Below are 13,836 nucleotides of genomic sequence, written 5' to 3' on the forward strand. Positions count from 1 at the left end.
GGCTCTGATATCAGATATGCCTTTCTTTGAATACAGGTTCCATCATGAATTAGTTGTTCAACCTTAAACAATGATTTACCCACTCAACTTCAGTCTCTTCAGTTCTAAACTGGGAGTAGTAACATTCTACTGGAACTGTTTTTGTTTTTTTTTTTTTGTAGTACGCGGGCCTCTCACTGTTGTGGCCTCTCTCGTTGCGGAGCACAGGCTCCGGACGTGCAGGCTCAGCGGCCATGGTTCATGGGCCCAGCCGCTCCGTGGCATGTGGGACCTTCCTGGACCGGAGCACGAACCCGTGTCCCCTGCATCGGCAGGCGGACTCTCAACCACTGTGCCACCAGGGAAGCCCAGCATTCTACTGGGACTGTTTTTAAGATTAAATGAGAAGATGCTGATCTTGAGAACGAAAAACGGAGCTGGAGGAATCAGGCTCCCTGACTTCAGACTACACTACAAAGCTACAGTTATCAAGACAGTATGGTACTGGCACAAAAACAAAAATATAGGTCAATGGAACAGGACAGAAAGCCCAGAGATAAAGCACGCATGTATGGTCACCCTATCTTTAATAAAGGAGGCAGGAATATACAATGGAGAAAAGACAGCCTCTTCAATAAGTGGTGCTGGGAAAATTGGACAGCTACATGTAAAAGAATGAGATTAGAACACTCCCTGACACCATACACAAAAAACAACTCAAAATGGATTAAAGACCTAAATGTAAGGCCAAACACTATCAAATTCTTAAAGGAAAACATAGGCAGAACACTCTATGTCAGAAATCACAGCAAGATCCTTTTTGACCCACCTCCTAGAGAAATGGAAATAAAAACAAAAATAAACAAATGGGACCTAATGAAACTTAAAAGCTTTTGCACAGCAAAGGAAACCATAAACAAGACGAAAAGACAACCCTCAGAATGGGAGAAAATAGTTGCAAATGAAGCAACTGACAAAGGATTAATCTCCAAAATCTATAAGCAGCTCATGCAGCTCAATATCAAAAAAACAAACAACCCAATCCAAAAATGGGCAGAAGACCTAAACAGACATTTCTCCAAAGAAGATATGCAGACTGCCAACAAGCACATGAAAGAATGTTCAACATCATTAATCATTAGAGAAATGCAAATCCAAACTACAATGAGATATCATCTCACACCAGTCAGAATGGCCATCATCAAAAAATCTACAAACAATAAATGCTGGAGAGGGTGTGGAGAAAAGGGAACACTCTTGCACTGCTGGTGGGAATGTGAATTGATACAGCCACTATGGAGAACAGTATGGAGGTTCCTTAAAAAACTACAAATAGAACTACCATATGACCCAGCAATTCCACTACTGGGCATATTCCCTGAGAAAACCATAATTCAAAAAGAGATATGTACCAAAATGTTCATTGCAGCTCTATTTACAATAGCCCAGAATGGAAACAACCTAAGTGTCCATCATCTGATGAATGGATAAAGATGTGGCACATATATACAATGGAATATTACTCAGCCATAAAAAGAAACAAAATTGAGCTATTTGTAATGAGGTGGATAGACCTAGACTCTGTCACACAGAGTGAAGCAAGTCAGAAAGAGAAGGACAAATATCGTATGCTAACACATATATATGGAATTTAAGAAAAAAAATGTCATGAAGAACCTAGGGGTAAAACAGGAATAAAGACACAGACGTACTAGAGAATGGACTTGAGGATATGGGGAGGGGGAAGGGTAAGCTGTGACAAAGTGAGAGAGAGGCATGGACATATATACACTACCAAACGTAAGGTAGATAGCTAGTGGGAAGCAGCCGCATAGCACAGGGAGATCAGCTGGGTGCTTTGTGACCGCCTGGAGGGGTGGGACAGGGAGGGTGGGAGGGAGGGAGACGCAAGAGGGAAGGGATATGAGAAGAGATGTATATGTATAACTGATTCACTTTGTTATAAAGCAGAAACTAAAAAAAAAAAAAAGATCATAAGAGACTACTACAAGCAACTATATGCCAATAAAATGGACAACCTGGAAGAAATGGACAAATTCTTGGAAAAGTATAGCCTTCCAAGACTGATCCAGGAAGTATTAAAAAACATAAACAGACCAACCAATAAAGATGTATTAAAAAAAAAAAGTACTGTTTCCCAACTCTCATCCCCACAGATTCTGATATAATCGGTTTGAGATGTGGCCCATGCAATGATTTTTTTAAAGCTTCCCTATGTATTCTAATATACTGCCAGATTTGGAAAACACTCCTCTAGAAGATAGGTTCACTCCCACTTAAATGCTTCACAGACATGCCATTCTTTTGTTATCCAGCTCCATTCCCTCCTTCAATACATTTCCAGAAAAAAACAAAAACAGACAAACAAAAATACCCCCAGACATCCCAGGATCATGGCACACATCTCATACCACCTCCTTCTACACATGTGGTTCTCTGCTTTGTTATACCCAACTAGATTAGCATCTCCCCAAAGGCAGAAATGATGGCTTTAGTTTCTTATATACACTGCTCAGGACTCAGTGCTGTGCTAGATCATAAGATCCTTAAATGTTTAAAACTATTACCTCTTTTGAGCCTTCAAAGTAGTTTATGATATATTATGAACCTCATGTTAAAGATAGTAAGCAGTAGAGATAAAATCAGAAACCAAGTCTTTTAATTCCTAGCCTAATGAGAGATTCATAAATGGGGAATTTTAAAAGTGAGGAGTAAGGTTTCCAAAAACCTATGGTTCTTTGTCTCATTCATTCATCCAGTGAGCATTTATTGAGTGCCTGTTGTGTGCTAGGCATTCTGGACTTCAGATACGAAAATGAGTCAAACAGGACACCTACTGAGGACTCCCAGTATCCTTGATGTCAGTCAAGAAGAGGAAAAATGATGCAAGATGATTCACCTACTGCAACAGGCAGCCATACAGGGCACTCTTAAGTCCTCACTCTAGGATAAACAACAAGGTCCTACTGTATAGCACAGGGAACTATATTCCACATCCTGTGATAAACCATAATGGAAAAGACTGTAAAAAAGAATATATATATATATATATATATATATATATATATATATATATGTATAACTTAATCACTTTGTTGTACAGCAGAAACTAACACAACATTGTAAATCAGCTGTACTTCAATTTTAAAAAAACCTAAAAATATAGTGGCCATATGATCCAGCATTCCCATTCCTGGGCATATATCTGGAAAAGATGAAAACTCTAATTTGAAAAGACACATGCACCCCAATGTCCATAGCAGCACTATTTACAATAGGCAAGACATGGAAGCAACCTAAATATCCCTTGACAGATTAATGGATAAAGAAGATGTGATACACACACACACACACACGCACACATACACACACACACAATGGAATACTACTCAGCCATAAAAAAGAATAATGCCATTGGCAGCAACATGGATGGACCTAGAGATTATCATACTGAGTGAAGTAAGTCAGAAAGACAAATACTATATGATATCACTTATACATGGAATCGAAAATATGACACAAATGAACTTATTTATGAAACAGAAACAGACTCACAAACATAGAGAACAAACTTATGGTCACCAGAAGGAAAAGAGCATGGGGGAGGGATAAATTAGGAGTTTGATGTTAGCAGATAAGAAACTATTGTACTATATATAAAATAGATAAACAATAAGGTCCTACTGTATAGCACAGGGAACTATATTCAATATCCTGTAATAAACCATAATAGAAAAGAAAAGAAGAGTCCTCACTCTCTTGTCCAACTGAACACAAATGACCAGAACCCACAACACATGCTTTTCTAATCCCTTATTTAGACCTTACAAAGCATCTTTATGTCCTTTTTTCATGAGCAACTGGCTCTTGAAATTGAGTGTAAGAAAAGCTCCACACAATTTACTTTTGAAAACCTGTAAAGGTTACAAGTTTTAAAATAACAGGATGAGTTCTCATTTGAAGATTGCAATTGTATTATTTGAAAAAGCATAACAGACCTTTAAACACCTCAGGGCACAGGAGAAATAAAACACTGCCTAGTCAAAATCTGTAACAATTCATGCAACAATGATAAAGAAACCCCTTGATCAAAATGAGTAAAACAAAGAACAATCCTAGACTGAGCCCTATCCCAGTAGGCTGGTGGGCCAAAGAATAAGAAACTGAGAACAGGGGGTATTGCAGGATACTCCAAGAGACTAATTCTCTTCTGGAAATAAATTCTATGATCAGGTGCCTGAAGTTTAACCACTGAGCAGCTCCTTAACTACAGTGGGCGAGACCACTTGGAGAAATTATGGCCATAAAGTCAAACATTTATATTGCATCTTTCTTTGTGTTCTATTCACAGGACTTTATTTAGCAACTGGGTTTCACTGAGCTCCCAGTTCTAGAGTCTGAAAAGACTTGGGACTCTATATAAATCAGGCCACAGGGAAGCAAGAACTTCAAGGTCCAAACACACCAATTGGGAATTCCTAAGGCAAGTGGTGTTAATTGTCCCACATATCTTGAGAGCTATCTCTGAGACTATGGAAAAAGCTGGGGAGAATTCCATAGGCAGGCATCAAATATTAAGCACATCGACTGAAGAAAATGCATAACCTAAAAGTTGAGAATTGTTTTATTTGGCAGACTTTCTGAGGATTTAAGCCCAGGAGGCAGCCTCTCAGATAGCTCTGAGGGGCTGCTCAGAAGAGGGAAGGGAGGACTCAGGAAATATAGAAGTTTTGCAAAAAACAAACACACAAACAAATAACAGGTAGTCGGAACATTAAAAGATTACCGTTAAGTAAAGAAAACCAACCAAACATCTCAAGTTAATGAATTTACCGCTTTTCTATGTATGGGAAGATGCAAGAGTCTGGGCTCGTTGAAATCATTCCTTTGATTTGCACCTTAGCTACCTAGGGCCAGTATCCAGTTCTTTCCCATCCTGAGTCCCCTCAGTGTGCACCATTGGGGTGGCTGTAGTGACTTGATGGCTGCAACATCCTTCGTTTGTTGATATGGCAGGCAACATTTTTCATTCACAGGCAGCTTACTGGTTTTTTAAATCTCTGAGAAATTGACCTAATTCAATCATATCTAGGATAATTTCACCTTAAATGGACACAACGATTTTCAGACGCTCAAGAAGAAGAGAAAGGATAATGGGAGGGTAACTGCAGCCAGGAAAAGAAAGTGTGCAATTGGAGAATAAGTACCAGGGAGAAAGGGAAGTACAGGGAGCTGGGAGAGAGGAACAGGATGGAAGATGTCTCTTTCCTCTGCTTTACTAGCCCCCACTCACAAAGCAAGGTGGACCTCATTTGGTTCCTGCATTGCTGGTCCAGTCTCAGGAAGGTATATGAGAAAGGTGAGTTTCTGGGCTATAAGTATTAGGGGAAACACTGACTGAAACTGCCCACCCTGGCCAGCCACCACAGTAACCATCTGCATGAGTTATTTTACAACAGGAGATCCTGGTAAGGAACACAGAACTAGCAAGCCACCACCAACCGGAAGAATTCGGGAAAGGTCAAAAGGAGATGAAAGGAGACGCCAGTCCATATGTCCTACCAAACTCCCAGAATCCTCCTCGCTGGAATCCATCTTGGCTGAGGGATGTGTGCACCACCAGCAAGGACCCTGAGTCAGAATGATTGGCCAAAGACAACCCGGAAACTAACCCCATCACCATAAAACCCGAGACTGCGAGCCTCGTGGCAGAGCCGTCCTCCTGGGTTCCCTGACCCTCCTGCTCTCCGCCCAGGCGCCCCTTCCCAATAAAGTCTCTTGCTTTGTCAGCACGTGTGTCTCCTTGGACAACTCATTTCCGGGTGTTAGACAAGAGCCCACGCTCGGGCCCTGGAAGGGGTCCCTCTTCCTGCAACATAAGCACAGTATCTGTTCATCTCTCTCATCCACATAAGCTAGAAATGCTTCTGGTTCCAAGTAACAGGCTTAAAAAATTGGTTTCATTTCTTCCCCCCACATACAAGAAATCCAGAATTAGGTAGTTGCTTGTATTAGCTCAGCTGCAAAATCAGGTCATTAAGAATTCATTTCATCCTGATGGTCCCCTATCTTCATGGTATGGGTCATCATTCTTATGTAAAATGGCCAGGCATCTTCAGCAGAGCATCCAAGTTTAAGGCAGGAAGAATAGGGAGGGGGTGTCAGTTACACCTGTATCTTAATAGAAAAGCAAAAATTGATTCAGAATTCCTTCCATCAAGAAGGACTTCCCTAATGAAGTCCTCCTTAAGTTCCCTTGACCAGACACTGTCACAGCATCACCATTAGCTGCAAGGGAGGCTGGGAAGGTGGAACAACTTGGGACTGCAGATCCCTGCCCTCTTGACATTAGATGTGGTAACATGACTCACACTGGTCCATGAAATGTGACATGTGACTCCAGGTAAAAGCTTTAAGAGCAAGTGCATGGTTTATCACAAACCCTCTTCTTTGCATGAAGAATGGCAATGTCCCATATAGTGTGTGCCCTGTAAGTTTGAGTCCTGGTCTGAGGATACCATGAAATAGAGTCCCTAGCCATCTTGTTATGGACATGTAGCATGAGAGACAAAGCTTCATTGTTATAAGGCACTGAGAATTTGGGGCTGTTCTTACAGCATCACTTAGCGTGCCCTGACTGATAAACGTATAGCCTAGTTCTTCATCTAGCTGGCTTCCATATATTCTTTTATTTCAGCTTTACTGCTGTTCCCCCAGAGTGGCTTTCTGTGATTACCAGTCTGATTACCACAGATTCCCATCTTATTCTAACTCAGAGAACTGTGTTCTTTTTCTTCACCGCACTTACCATAATTTTTAATTGTACATTTATTTGGCCGTTTTTACTGGTTTAATGTCTTGCCAACTCCTCTGCAATCTCCACGAGGGTAAGACTGTATGCTTTGTTCAGTTGCATTTTATAGCACATAAGCAGTGCTGGGAACATAATAGCTATCATTTAATCGAATGAATAAAAGAGAGCATAAGCAAAAGCTGGTGAGTGACAGAGAAGGAGAAAGGAGGAGGGAAGAAGGGAGAAAGAAAGGGAGTGGGTGGGGGGAGAAAATCTCAGCCATACTAGATATCACTGGGCATTCCAGTTAATCTCTCTGGGTCTCAGTACTTGAACTTCAAAATGAAGATGGTAATTGCTTTCCTATCTTCCTCCGAGGGTGTTTGTGAGAGCCAGAGGCAATTAAGCAGGTAGCATGCTTCATGAATTATAGAGCCCTTAACAAAATGAAGCCATTATTATTAAAAAAGAGAATGAGAAGAGAAAAATGTACAATGTTAGATCTGCTAAGAATAAACTCAAATTAAAAATTGCTAAAACTGAAATCAAACACATTTCAAAAAAGTAATATGAGCCTGAGAAAACTACAGAATGTTCTTAATTACTTGGTAAGGATTTCCAGAACTTTTTCCATCTTCCTTAACCTCATTCCTACACTTTTGTTGAGAAAGCGAAACTATTTTGATTCTTGAAAACGTTCAAAGTCTAACCATTTCATCTCTTTGTTTTTACCTGAAAAGAAACACAGAATACTGGAGATGGATGAAAACGTGTAGTAGAGGTAAATATGGCCCCAAATCAACTGTTAAAAAGTAATGAAGAATACAAAGAGAAAGAATATTATGAAAAAGATATTACTCAGCCATAAAAAAGAATGAAATAATGCCACTTGCAGCAACATGGATGGACCTAGAGATGATCATACTAAGTGAAATAAGTCAGACAGAGAAAGACAAATACCATATGATATCACTTATATGTGGAATCTTAAAAAATGATACCAATGAACTTATTTACAAAACAGAAATAAACTGACCGACATAGAAAACAAACTTATGGCTACCAAAGGGAAAAGCGGGGTAGGGATAAATTAGGAGTTTGGGATTAACAGATACACACTATTATATATAAAATAAACAACAAGGATGTACTGTATAGCACAGGAAACTATATTCATATCTTGTAATAACCTATACTGGAAAAGAATCTGAAAAAGAATGGATACACATATACATGTATAACTGAAGCACTCTTCTGTTAATAAATGGAACATTGCCTGCCGTATCAGTAAACAAAGGATGTCAGTCATCAGCAACTGCAGCCATCAGCCAATGGTGAGCTGTACACTGTACACCCAAACTAACACATTATAAATCAACTATACTTCGATTTAAAAAAATACAAAGAAAAAGAAATAGGAAAAAAGTTGTTGAAGACATTTAATTCCAGCTAACACCAATTCTTTATTTGAGATAAACTCAGGATGCCCTTGTATTTTAAAATATCAGTTTATTCTTTATGTTTCCTTGTTGCTACACAGATACATGTGTATTAACATGTGAACTGATGACCTATATGGAGTTGAAATCCTGAAGACTGAAGAGATGAACAATCTCAACTGTAGTTGAATGATAGAATATTTTCATTTCTATATTCCAGTGATATACTGAATTCATTTTTTTCTATCCCATCATCAAAAATGTTCAATGCATTACAAAGACTGCTTGCTTTATCACTGCACAGACACATTCCTTTCAAATCAGGAATTGCTTTCATTAAAATTCCTGTCACTTGGGCCTCCCTGGTGGCGCAGTGGTTGAGAGTCCGCCTGCCGATGCAGGGGATACGGGTTCGTGCCCCGGTCTGGGAGGATCCCATATGCCGCGGAGCGGCTGGGCCCGTGAGCCATGGCCGCTGGGCCTGCGCGTCCGGAGCCTGTGCTCCGCAACGGGAGAGGCCACAACAGTGAGAGGCCCGCATACAGCAAAAAGAAAAAAAAAAAAAAATTCCTGTCACTTGTGTGTGGCGTTATTTTTCCTTTGTTACCCTGTCTAGACCCAATTATCCTGAACACTATTTTGCATCAAATAAGCTAGGAATTTTAGAAGAGAAGCAATCAGCTGCCTGGAAGAGGAAGCCACAGAAGCTTCACAAAGCTTCTTTGATTCCTTGACGTCTTTACACAATCCTCAATCTCATCTAGCAGAGCACATCAAGGCTCAAGAGAAATAATGAGCAAGCGAGGACTATACAGCGGTCCAGAGCATAAGGCTCTGAAGTCAGACTCCCTGGGTTCAAATCCTGGCCTTGCCCCTTATTTCCTTGGAGACTTTAAGAAAATTACTTAGCCTCTCTGTCTCAAGACTTAAAGAGACTTAACCTGTGTCTTGAAATATTCCCTGTGTAAAAAAAAAAAATCATAGTAGTTACAACCTCACAGTGTTCTTGCGACCATTAAGTAGGATGATGCTGTCATGAGCATAAGTAAAGTGTGAAGCACAGCTTGGCACACAGTAGTTGTGGAATAGACTGTTCTAGTATGCGTCTCCAAATCTGTGTTCTCCATTTCTCTATTAGTGGAATGTTTAGCTAGGCTCATGGCCACTCAAAGTAGACTATATTTCCCAGCATGACCTGCAGTTAGTTTTGCCATGAGACTAAATGTTGGCCAATGTGATGTGATCAGAAATGATACAGGCAACCTCTAGGTCATGCCCCTAATGGAAAAGCAGTATCCCTGTCCCTTGAACCTTCTTCCTTCCCAGAGGCTGGGATGAGAACATAGGGGTGAGCCATCTTGGATGAAGAGCCAAACTCTCAAGATGGTAGAACTACAGAAGACAAGGCACCCAGACCCATGTTATAATGGAGCCACCATTTACAACATCACAAAGCTGCCAAACAACCCAGACTTTTCCATTAGAGAGCAATGTTTTATATTTCCATCTTGTTTAAGCCATAATTAAAACATGTCTCTGTCACCCACAGCCAAACTTATTTCCCAAACAAATACAATAAGAACTCTGTAAATATTAGCTTTTTATTACTGTACACTTGCAAAGATGTTGCTATCAGGTTTTGCTTCAGCCTCTGCTGCAGTGCCTGCCAGCTAAATCCCTGTCTAAACCTAGAGTTTCATATTCCTTTAAGAGAGCAAAACCATGGTGACTAACGAAAAATACTGCCCGAACCAGAAACAATGAGAAAAAAAGCACTTGAAATAATATATGTGGGCAGAATAATGTCACAGCAGCCTGATGCCAATGGTTGCATGCCTCCTACCACTCCTGTCTTTTGTTCACATCCAGAGGCAATGCCATCAACACTGGGGCTACTTCCTATTTGCCTAAGGAAAATCCAGATGTGACCAGACCTCCTTTCTGTACTCTGAATACAAAAATGTGACTTTTCCATTTTGATTGTAGATTCTGTGTGTAGAACCTATTATTAAAAGCTAACCATCATAACACTTAGCCACAATAATGACGGGCACTCTGTTTTAAGTGTCATGCTCTTAAACATTGACAGTAACCCATGAGAAAGACATTATGATTCTGATTTTATAGGTAAGAAAGTCGAATCTCAGAAAGGAAACTTCACAGGGCTATTAAGTGGTGCAGTCAAGATTCAGATCCAGAGTTTTATTTTCCCAAATCTGTTCTTTTTCCTACACCAGGCTCCCCTCATTGCCTCTCAATGTGTTAAAATATTGTTGCTCAGAAAGAACACTCTATTTATATTAAGGACTGCTATTGCTTTCCTGGTTGTGAAAAGCCAGGCTGAACACACTCAAAGTTCAGCCTCAGTAAACATGAAGGATTTCTTCTGCCTGCCCTGCTTCTCCCACTAAATGGCACCTGCCCAAGTCGCCTCTTATCACAAAGTCTTTCATGACAAATAAGCCCCAACAGAACTGTTCCTCAACAAACACCACTATAAACTTTATAAAGCTTTTGATTAGTTTTCAAGTCAAAGGCTATTAAAAACAATCAAGACCATCCAAGAATTGGGGAAAAGTTTCACTCAGATAGAAAGCTACTTCACAGAACGTAAATAAGGAACAGAATTGAAAGAACGCTTGACTAAATAAAGAAATCTTTGGACTTCCCTGGTGGTACAGTGGTAAAGAATCCGCCTTACAATGTAGGGGACGCAGGTTTGATCCCTGGTTGGGGAACTAAGATCCCACATGCCTCGGGGCAACTAAGCCCGCACACCACAACTACTAAGCTCATGTGCCTCAACTAGAGAGCCTACGTGCTGCAAAGTACAGAGCCCACGCACCCTGGAGCCTGTGCACCGCAACTAGAGAACAGAAAACCTGCACGCCACAACTAGAGTAGCCTGTGTGCCGCAACAAAGAGCCCGCATGCTGCAACGAAAGATCCCACGTGCCTCGATGAAGATCCTGCATGCCACAACTAAGACCCGACACAGCCAAAAAATAAATAATAAATCTTTTTTAAAAAGAAAGAAAGAAAACTTGCGATTTGTGTCGATTTAATGTGTTTAGAAATTGTCTCGGGAATTCCCTGGTGGTCCAGTGGTTAGGACTCTGCGCTTTCACTGTCCTGGGCCCAGGTTGAATTCCCTGGCCAAGGAACTAAGTTCCTGCAAGCTGCACAGTGAGGCCAAAGAAAGAAAAAAAGAAAAGAAATTGTCTCAAGGAAAGGGGGCACTGTGAAATATTCATGTCTGCAGATGATGCCAAGCACTTTCCGGTAGTAAAACACTTGGCTCATAGGAACATACCAGGAGATCTCTCAAATCCATGTGAACAGACAGGCAACTGTTTATTATCTATAGTCTTAAAATCATAGCAGAAATTGATCTCATATGTAACTATCAAACCAAGTCTTCCACCTGGGAACACCTTGAAATAAATATCATCTCAATTTCTTGGCCTGACCAGGAACAAGGACGTATTCTACTAATCTGAAACCCAAAGGATACCTTTCTTGAGTATCAAAAACAGTAGAAAGATGCTCATGATCGCTAATTATTAGAGAAATGCAAATCCAAACTGCAATGAGGTACTAACTCACACCAGTCAGAAGGACCATCATTAAAAAGTCTACAAATAATAAATGTTGGAGAGGGTATGGAGAAAGGGGACCCTCTTACACTGTTGGTGGGAATGTAAGTTGGTGCAGCCACTATGGAGAACAGTATGGAGGTCCTCAAGAAACTAAAAGCAGAGTTGCCATATGATCGAGCAATCCCACTCCTATGCATATACTCAGACAAAACTATAATTCAAAAAGATACATGCACCCCGATATTCATAGCAGCACTATTTACAATAGCCAAGACATGGAAACAACCTAAATGTCTATCGACAGATGAATGGATAAAGAAGATGTGATACATATATACAATGGAATATTACTCAGCCATTAAAAAAAACAAAAGAATGCCGTTTGCAGCAACATGGATGGACCTAGAGACTATCATACTGAGCAAAGTAAGCCAGAAAGAGAAAGACAAATATCATTCGACATCACTTATATGTGGAATCTAAAATACGACACAAATGAACATATCTATGAAACAAAAACAGACTCACAAATGTAGAGAGCAGACTTGTGGTTGCCAAGGGAGAGGAGGATGGGAGAGGGAAGGATGGGGAGTTTGGGATTAGCAGATGCAAACTACTATATATAGAACGTATAAACAACAAGGTTCTACTGTATAGCATAGGGAACCATATACAATATCCTGTGATAAACCATAATGGAAAATATGAAAAAGAATATATATACATGTAGAACTGAGTCACTTTGCTGTACAGTAGAAATTGAACACAACACTGTAAATCAACTATACTCCAATAAAATTTCTTTAAAAACCAGGAGAAAGTCCTGTTATCCACATGGTAAATTACTCAGAGATAGAGGATGTGGAGATAGAATCAGTACAATAAGACGTAGGAAACCTGCATTTGTTTTAAAAAACAAAAGAAAAGGATAAAATACTGGGCTTTTAAAGATTATTGCTATGACAGTGAAAGGACAGAATTGACTTGATGGGAGGAAATTGGGCATTCACACACAAAAAAGATAATTTAAAAAGAACATGTTGCCCTTGAAAAATTCTTTAAAACTACTTCTGCTGCTGAATACAGGTACATACTAGTTTTAATGTTTATAAAGAGATAGCTGAAGTTTACTTCTCAACTGTGTCTAAATTGAATATGTGTAAACTAAATAATTTTAAATGCAGCAAAAAAGGAGTTACATGCACAGCAAAGGCAGTTATCAGTACTTAAGCCACTGTCATTTTGATTTTCTGACGCTCAGAGCTGAACTTACCCTAATTTCCATACCAATAAATAGCATGTATACTGTTACAGAAGTACAGAAGAATGCAAATCCTGCCTTTAAAATATGAATTGTAGAGAGTTTGGCAAAGATGTAAGTTATTTGTATTTTAAATCAAATTGACATATTCTTTGTGTAAGTTATTTTGAAAGTGGAGACTTTGAACAATCCAATAAAATATAACTTTGCTTCTGTTAAACCAGAAATTAATTCATCTCCATCTCCTATGCCTTGCACATAATAAGTACTCAATGAATTTTTGCTGAATCTTGGAAATTATTTCCCTAATATACGACAAAAATAATTCATACAAATAAATGTTAAAACAACACTAACATCTAATAATAATAGACAATGTGAATAAAAAATCCACTTAAGAGGGAATACAAATGGCTAACAATCATGTAAAAACACTAATAATCACATAAATGCAAATTAACATAGGACACTACTTTATCAAATTAGTAAAGATTTATAACAATAATTCTGATGTTCGCAGTGATATAATGTAATAGTCTAGTGAAGAGGAAATGGACACATTTCTGGAAAACAATTTTTCAATTTAAAGGAAGTATAAATCAAAATATGAATCATAATATAATAAAAAATTAAGACAGGAGATTTAAGAATAAGGATGTTCATGGAAATTAGAATAGTTAAAATATTGCACATCCATGTTATGAAATCTTATCCAGCTAATAAAATTGATGCTTCAAAAGAATT

General features: G+C 39.3%; 1 protein-coding gene across 9 annotated transcripts in view; it reads right to left on the reverse strand.

Moving 5' to 3' along the window:
• SYTL5 (synaptotagmin like 5) overlaps positions 1 to 13,836 on the reverse strand; it is a 254,832-nt gene that overhangs the window by 152,614 nt on the left and 88,382 nt on the right. The window lies entirely within an intron of this gene.

This window comes from Mesoplodon densirostris, chromosome X, assembly GCF_025265405.1.
Source record: "Mesoplodon densirostris isolate mMesDen1 chromosome X, mMesDen1 primary haplotype, whole genome shotgun sequence".
In the NCBI taxonomy this organism is placed as follows: Eukaryota; Metazoa; Chordata; class Mammalia; order Artiodactyla; family Ziphiidae; genus Mesoplodon; species Mesoplodon densirostris.